This window comes from Lissotriton vulgaris, chromosome 1_1 (assembly GCF_964263255.1).
Source record: "Lissotriton vulgaris chromosome 1_1, aLisVul1.2, whole genome shotgun sequence".
Classification (NCBI taxonomy): Eukaryota; Metazoa; Chordata; class Amphibia; order Caudata; family Salamandridae; genus Lissotriton; species Lissotriton vulgaris.
The window spans coordinates 157,180,343-157,189,492 of NC_141685.1; the positions used below are offsets into that span (position 1 = coordinate 157,180,343).

At 48.7% G+C, this 9,150-nt stretch overlaps 1 pseudogene; it reads right to left on the reverse strand.

The window, feature by feature from the left end:
* Nucleotides 1-8,546, reverse strand: part of LOC147737935 (uncharacterized) — a 125,470-nt pseudogene extending 116,924 nt beyond the window's left edge.
* Between the last annotated feature and the right edge of the window lie 604 nt (nt 8,547-9,150).

The following is a 9,150-nucleotide window of genomic DNA, read 5'->3' on the forward strand; positions in this document are numbered from 1 at the left end:
TGTGTACCCAAACCCGTCTTGACCGGGCACAAATTAATGCACCCGTCTAGATGCGTCCCCAGCAACGGTACTCACCGGGAAGCACGGAAACGGAAGGCTTCGGAAACTCGATACTGGACTGGACCGGACTGGACTCGACTCGACTCGTGACGTAGGTACTTCGGAACTTCGGAACTGGTGGGCCTCTGAATACCTCGGACTTTGCTCTCTCAGCTAGGCTCTGGTCGGGATCCTCCGCACTCCTCACCGCCTCGTCTGGGTGTCGATCGCAGCCTCAGTCACCTCCGTTGGCCTGAGGGAGATACAGGAAATCCTGCGGGTACGCGTAGTTGTCCGTCCGGCTGTGGCAGGGGACCGGGCCTGCAACGCACCGCCGGCGCGTAAGGTGGGGGAGGGGTCCCTATTCGGGCGCCAATTATGTGGTAAATTTAAATTACCTATACTTAATTTATGCGGTAAAGTTCAATAAGAATAACTCAGTCAAAAATAAGAGACAGAATCCGTGGCATTTGAGGTTTGTAGGGGTTTTATTCCTTAAAAAGGAATTGGTTCGAACCAGGTATCATGTTCCATCACCACAAGGGTTCGGGAAGGGAATGGACATGGACATGTACAATGATTTATTAACAGAACATCATATATATAGTCAATGCATTACAATAGTGATAGATGCAGAAGGCGTAACAGCTGAGAGAAACGAGATAAGAACACATGTACGTAACAGAAGGCGTGCATGAGGGCGTACACGGAGGCGTGTGTTAGACAACGTCATATGAAACGTATCACAAGTGGGTGGATCCATAGAAGAATCCTGCAGTGTCAGCAGAAATACATGGCAGAGATGCGCGCGCAGCAGCATGACGTGTGATTGACGTGGAACTGGAGGGTGAAGGGGACTTGACATTTAGCCCTACATGAGGAGACAGAAGTCTGGGGTGTCAGAACAACCTAATCCCAAATCATATCTAATATCTTGTGTTTGAGGAACTGAATTATCTAGAAGGAAAGGTCTCTCGGGCAGAGACTATTCTATACTGACTGCTAGTGCGTGCATATGTGGCTACGTGTCTACAGGAGAGGCGAGGGGCCATGGGCCTACCATGGTAACGGAAGCTATGAATTACTTGCATGGAGACAGTGAGGCCGGGCCCTTTGCTCTGCAGCTGGGAAGGATGTTTTCCTAAACTACTAGACAGGAACGTATTTTCGAGGAGCGGAGCAGATAACTTGAAGGCTGAATACAGTCTTGGCAGGCAAACAGGCCGAGCCAGGCACCGCTCGCCGCACAGGGAGTAAGGCAGAGGTCAGGAAGCAGCAGACTGTAGGTTTCAGAAACAGAAGGCAGAAAGGGCTCGATGGCAGGAATCAGGGCCTAACTCACCAGAGCTAGAAAAACATGAAAGTGCACCATGTAAAGACGTTGGCAAGGCACACTTAGGAACCGAATATTTGACCCATTCATGGTGGATCTGAAAGAGGACATGTTAACGTTGGACGCAAATGTATTTGCGTCTTCATAGCTGGAAGTGGAGGGAACATACATGTACTTGAAGCACGTACATGGAGCCGGTGGGGTCTACGATAGGGGACACAACTGACCATGAAAATTCATATTACCTCAATCTGCAACTTAGCGACCACCTTCTGAGCCTGTTGCTTCCTATCCAACCACGCTATAAGTTTGCCCGCCTTATCTCCTCGATCATAGAGCCTCCCTTCTCTGTCCCTCGCCAATGTCCTGGCTGCATCTGTAGCAAGGTCCCTGTACTCTGCGGCCTTCAATTGGAGCCGGTGTATCGTGTCTAGGCTCCCAGTGCAGTGCGCAGTGTCCTCAAGGGTATGCAACTCAGACTCCAGAGTCTGCAGTTGTGTCTCATGTTCCTTGTGGCGTCCCGCTATTGCTGAGAGTGCTTCTCCCCTTACCACCGTCTTGAAGGCCTCCCATAGGACCACCCCCGAGTCCACAGACCCCGAGTTTTCATCAAAGTAGCGATCGATCACCTGGGTAACGTTCTACTGTACAGCTTCACCCTTCAAATGCCACGCGGCAATGGGAGCGACACAGCTAACCTGCCGGTCGCCTAGAGTAAGATGTGCCTAGAGAGGGGAGTGATCCAAGATTTCCCTTGCCAGGTGGGTGACTTCACGTATCCCCATGTCCTGGTGCATTGGTGCCAGGAGGTAATCTAGGCGCGAAAAAGTATGGTGTGGACCTGACAGGAAAGTGTACTGTTTTTGTGTCGGGTGCAGGAGGCGCCATAGATCGACCAGTCCGAACGCCTCCAGGAGATTGGGGAGCCACCGCTGCCCCACCCGATATCTCTCACCGGTTGCCTGTCTATCTGCCCGAGACCACCGCGTTGAAGTCACCACCCACCAGCAGGAGGCCTTCCGGGAGGGACAGTACGAGCTCTCCCAGGTCACTATAGGATTGTGTCTGGAGGCCTGGTAGGATATAGACCGACACTAGGGTGAGTCTACGGCCCTCCCATTTCCCAGAAATAGCCACAAAGCCACAAAGCGCCTCATGGGATCCACCTCCACCACCATGGGAAAGGTGCGTCTCACCAAATACCTACCCCACGAGACCCCGGGCCGCTAGTGTGTATCCCCATCTGTTTAGTGCCTGGCATGTGTTCCCCCTCAGGTGCATCTCCTGCATTAAGACTACGTCTGGCAAGTGTTTCTTCACAAACTGCAGCAAGATACACCGTTTCAGTTTGTCCCCCATACCATTGACGTTCCAGCTAAAATAAAAAATTGTAAATTGATACTTGTATACCGCACTACTCACCACCGCAAGGGTCTCAAGGCGCTTGTACGAATACCACTGTGGAACCCATCCCGGCTTTCCCTCTGAGGCATCCACTCCTGGGCACCCCCAAGGTGGAGGCCAGGCATCCTTAGCATTGTGGGGGCCGTTGTGGAGATTAAGCAAGCTATTGCCCAGAGTTGCAGAGTGGGACTCCATGATTGGAATAGGCACCGAGGCGAGAATTATCAGGTCCGTGGAATTTTCGAGCCCAAGACCTGCCGAGGCGGGGAATTGAACCCTGGTACCGTACTAGACCTCTGCATCAGGGTCTGCTGCTCTAATCATTGAGCCACACTTCTTCTCTAATTAGTTTAAGACTCCTATCCCACTTCATAGCCATGGACCCTGTAGCTAACCAGTGCTCTCCTGTGTGTCCTATGTTGCTGTTTCAGAATATGTACCCTGCCGGGTGTGCTGCTAACAACCTCGCCCCTCCCCCTCCAATGTGCAACCGTCCCTGTCTCTCCCCCCTCACTCTCGTCCCTCCCCCCAACAAATGCAACCCCCCAACCCTGCTTCCCTGCTCCGTAGGTCTCAAACTACCCACATCCCCAATTAGCAGAGCGCCTTTCGCCTGTTACCCAACCTGGAGTCGGGAGAATAATAAAACAGAAAAACAACCCCCTTTTCCCATCAGATGAACCTTGTGCAAGTGGGGTGTGCGCCGGCTCCGGCTCCAGCTCCAGCCGCCACCCATGCCCACCCATGCCCACTGTAACAGTGTATCATGAAAAACCTACACTCCATGTATCTAAAGAGTCATTCATTTTCAGTCTGCATTACACTCCTTTGGATAAGAAGGCAGCCCCACGCGGGCTCACTTAGGTCACGGAGTTGGAAAAGAGAGGGAGGGATCTTCAGCGCAACCGCCAACAATAGCACGGCCCTCCTCCCCGTATCATACACCATCGTCTCTCCCTCCCCCCCAACCAGAAGTCCTTTGAAAAATCATGACCCACACCCAAACCACAAACCCTCGGTACATTACAGTAAGCAGAGGTCCACAGTTGCGGGTCCGTCGCCCTCAATGTTCAGTCGCCTCTCGAAGCGTCCCCCAACGAGGACTTGCAGACCTCGACCTCCCCGAGCGCTGAATCTGTCCATCAACGTCCGACCTGCCAGCCACAGACTCCGGCAACGGAGCCTGTGCATCTCTCCAACTCCCACCTCTAGCCTGATCCCAAGCCGTTGACATCTTCCGGTCAATCCAGTCCTGCACGTCTGCAGGCGAGGTAAAGAATAAAGATTTGCCTCTAGCAAGAACCTTGAGCTTGGCAGGAAAAAACATCATGTATTTGATGCCTCTCTCCCTCAGCGCTGCCTTCACGCCTACAAAGGAGTGCCTCTCTCGTTGTACCTAAAGGGTAAAGTCCGGACAAAAACGAATTGTGGCGTTGTCGTAGCGGAGGTCCCCGGCCTGTCTAGCTGCTTGCAAGATGGCGTCTCGATCCTTATAGTTTAGGATTTTTGCAATAATGGTCCTGGGCGGCGCCCCTGGTTTAGGTTTAGGGATAGGTGCACAGTGCGCCCTTTTCCACGGTGAATATGTTGGAGAGGCGTTTAGGCTTCAAGTGATTGAGGATCAGGTCTTTCAGGAAAAGTTCCACACTGGGCCCCTCCAAATTCTCCAGTACGCCTACGACGCGTATATTGCTTCTGCGGGCCCTCCCTTCTTGGTCTTCCAGCTGCAACGCCACTTGGCAGTGTTGGTGCACTAGGTCGTTGACACGTTGTTCCAGTGCCTTGGTTGACTTCTGTAGCACATTGATGTCGGCCTCGTTGGCTTTCGTCTTCTCCGATGTTTTCCCGAGGTCGACCCGGAGGAGATTTACTTCGATGGAGACCTTGTCAATTTTTGCCTCTAAGTTGGCGCCAAGTGACTGTATGGCTGCCATGATGGAGGCCAGCGATGGTTCTTTCGCACCTGATTGGTCACCTGCAGCGTTCTCCGCTTGTGGCGTCCCCATCTGGATCGTGTATTTGTCCAGTTTGTTTGATTGCATCGCTGTATTGAATTTGGGCCTCATGTTGGCTATAATCCCATGCGGTCAGTCTGTGGCACGCAACACGCCCGGTCCATCCAAGAATGGCATCTGCAGCCACTGTTAATATTCGGCACACCCCTAGGGTTCCCGCAGCTCAGGCCTTCAAAACACCAGGCAGGCCTCCACTCCACCGGTCCAGGCCCAAGGCTGTGAAGCGCTCTCTCCGCTATGCTCTTCGCCGCACCCCAGCAGGTGGCACGTTTCGCTGCCGCACACAGCCCTGTCCTGCATGCCGCTGCTCCGTCTCGTGTATGCATGCTGCAGGCGTCCCTTCTCCGCAGCCCGCCTCCTGTCCTGCCCGGGGGGGTGTTGCATGTTATCTGCCCCCACGCATGTGATGGTCACCCCTGCCTTCCGGCAGAGGGTACACTCATGGGGCGAAATCACCGCCGCGGCCTCTCCGTCCCGCCTTCTTGAGTCTCCTCTTCTGCCAGGGGCCCCTACGCTGATGTGCGCCCCTGCTGTGCTGTGCCCGTCCAGCCGCCCACTGCCTCACCGACAGTCGGATTCCGCGTCTAGCTTACTGTCTTTGAACCGGGACCCACGCAGCCCCGGTTGCTTTCCTGAGGTGTCCTCCGGTCCGCCTCCAAACCTTCCCAACCACTGGTGCCTGCAGCCAGCCTCAATGTAGGACAGCGTGTGGTAGTCCCAAACTGGCGGCGCTACACTTTTGGGCCACACGATGCAGACCAGATGGGTCCCCTCAGGCCGAGTCGAGCTCCGTAACCGCCCAACTAGGCCGCCGAGCCGGGCCCTTGCCTAAGACCTCAGGCCACTCGCGCCACTTCAGCGCTTCCCGCCGGCAGCCGGCCCCAGACCACAGGGACGTAACTCAGCTTCCGCCACAGGCAGCGCGGCCGGAGACGGATCAGTCGGTGCCCCTTCCTAGTGCTGATTCAGCGCCGCATATGGAGTGTAGGATTCTCCGGATATTGAGCGGATTTATGCGGGATGAAGGCTCGGCTCCACTGAGCTCCCGAGTCAGGCGGCCATCTTCGCTGGCTCCCGGCCATGCCCCACGTACTATGTTTTCACCTAGTTACTACTTAAGGATGAACTTCAGTGATCTGCTTACAGTGCACAATATCTACAAGCCTTATTAACTGTGCGCATCAGCGAAACTGCGTGCAACTTCAGCAATTAAAATTTAGGCCAATGCGCACAATCCCGGAAACTGTATTTGCTGTGCCATCAGCGGAACCATCAGCCCGATTACTGATGGCACATACTTATACAGGGAGGAGTCACTTTAGTCTGGTGCTCAATTACAAGTGTAAATGTGAGTCTGGTGGTGCCTGATAACTGAAAGGCACACATTTGTTTACATACAATTTCATATATGTCTGATTTATTATTCCTATTACAGCGCCTTCTACCTTGAGAAGGCCTGTCCTAGACTAGTGTGAGGACAAAACCCATGCCGACAAATGAGCGACCTGAAGTGTAATACTGAGAAAAAGTAGCCTGGAGGAATGCTGCAAATTAAAGTACATGAAAAAGAATTAATAAAGAACTACATAACAACAGCTGTGTGACCTGGAAGCCAATTGTTTCTCAATTTAGTCATAGTTTGTGATTACCTTACAGTGCTCACATTATCATCCGCGCTAGAAGAGATGGGATCCTGGGGTGTCTGGTCACAGAAGCTCATTTACATACAAAGGGCGTGACATTCTGCTCACAACGCACAGCACAACTTGTTTACGTAAAGTGCTAGAACACAGAACAGGTTAAAATCTTGTGTCTCTTTTTTCATTTTCTTTAATATGTCCTGCACCTTGCTCTGTTCTTCTCTTTCTCTCATTTCAATTCATCATAAATTATTCAAATTCACTATTGCTTTATCAGCAGGGCACAAGTCGGAGGGTAGCCACAGTTTGAAGGGGTCCCCCCACTATCATCTAGAAACGGGACTCAGTTCCACCTAGCCCCTGAGCCTGCAACTGGTAATTGTTACTTTGTGCCCCAGCACTGCAGACACAGGCCTCTGAGTGTTTGTTTGTTTGAGTGGCGCAAGAGAGTTGGCTGGATAAAGAATAAGGTCAGGAAACAAGCGCAAATTAAAAGCACATTTTATTTACACTTTCAGTCATTTCCGGGTTTAGTTACAAACTAATAGTGGGCAAAACACATGATGTAAAAAACTGAAACCAAAAACGTATTTTTACATTATTTTATTTTTCTTGTTTATTGTTTTTAAAACAGGCTGTCAACCTTTCACGTGAAAATTATTATAAGGGCCTGACATCACTTCTTGTGATGTCACTACATGTGACATCACTGTGATTTGCATATGATAATGGGCTCCTTCACTATTTTCCTTACTTGTGCCCTGTTCATTGGCATGACATGTGTCTATAGGTATTAAAAATAAACATTAAATTCATAGGTTTTCAGCCCATTTCTCTGGTGATGAATAGGGAGAGCCAAGTCGGAGAGGAGCCACGGGTCCCACTTAGTAAGCAGGCGCAAGGCACGAGCTGATCCATCAACCGATAACAGTGTGTAAAAGATGCAGCAAACGTTACTTAAAAACAAGGTATATGCTCTTTTATATCTAAAAATAGTTTTTTTCTTGAACACCTGTGCTTCGCTTTATTTCATTACATATACTGCAGTTGCATTTGTTAATAGTAGTACATGCATTTTACCAATGAAGCTTCCATCTCCAGAGCCCTGACAACATGTCCACTCTGAGTGTGTTGGGTTTATAGGTTTTATCACTAATCCAACAAGTTAGCTGAAAATACCGCTGTTAGTCCCAGTATTGTTCAGTGTTGCTTTTACAGGTAGTGTGGTCAGGGGCGATTGAAGATTTTCCTTTGTATCTCTTCTTCGCCAAATAAAAATCAACAATGTTTCTTTTCTTTTAATCCACATTGTGCTTGTCTTCCACTATGTATTCTGGTACATAATGTCACTTTGCTATGTGTACGAAAGTGAACAATCACTGGAAACAAACACTTTTATAATTCTGCAAATACTGTTATCTGATTTTCTTCTTTACTGCTATTCGGGTCTTTTATCATCTGGTATTTCAATGTCCACCATAATTTGAATTTTATCTTTTTCCATAATTCATTCCTCTCACAATAACTGCACTGTTTTGCTCTTTTCTATGTCTTCAGAAGGGTGAATACTAATTTTGATGTTCTTAAGTTCTTTCCGGAATCTCTGCATCTCTAGGATTATTTCCATGTGAGTTAAATGAAGGAGTGTATTCACTGAGGGCTGTTTGGGATCGAAAATTGACAAAAGCCCTTCTCACTTTCAGTGCCCTTCTATGTTTTCCCCCTGTGTGTTCACTGATGACTTTGTAGCTCTAATCGTCGACTAAAGCTCTTCCCACATTCATTGCACTTGAGTGGCTTTCCCCCTGTGTGTGTTTGTTGATGTTTTCATAGCATTGATAACTGACTAAAGCTCTTCAAACATTCACAGCAATCATATAGTTTTTTTCCTGTGTGTATTCTCTGATGTGTTTGTAGGTCTGATAATTGACTAAAGCTCTTCCCACATTCATTGCACTTGAATGGTTTTTCTCCAGTGTGAGTTCGCTGATGATACCTTAATATTGAAGAGAAGCGAAAACTGCTGTCACATTCACCGCAATGATAGGGGTTTTCCCCCCTGTGTGTCCGCTGAGTTGGTTGGAGGTTTGATAATCGACTAAAGCTCTCACACATTCACTGTACTTGAATGGTTTTTTCCCCTGTGTTCACTGATGATTTTGTAGGTGTGATGAATTTGCACTTTGAGTGGCTTTCCCACTGTGTGTGTTTGTTGATGTATTTGTGAGTTGAAAACTGACTAAAGCTCTTCAAACATTCCCAGCAATCAATGAGGTATTTTATCTACATAATTAAGTTTGGGAAACCATCTTTTTTTTAATTATACACAACGACGAAAACTGAAGAAACACAGAATTTTCAAATGAAATTGAAATAGGTATTGTTACTGTTTCTGTAAATGCTCAATGCTATCCCTTGCACATACATTGTGGGTGTTTTCACATTCCCTTTTCTAAAATCTCACTTCTATCTATTCTTGTAAGGCAAAATAGGGTCCCTTATATCAGATTGAATGCATCACCTGGAATGTGGTATAATAGTTCAAAATGATGCAATTGTCTCCATGATCTATAATATCTGATTACTAACTATTACATGTAAATACCACTTTTTATATTGGAATTTTCACTCTTCTTCTTTTTCTTCTTCCTTATCACCCCTTCCCCCTACCTTTTCTGACATATACACATATGTTACTTAGTTATATTCTTCACTAAGG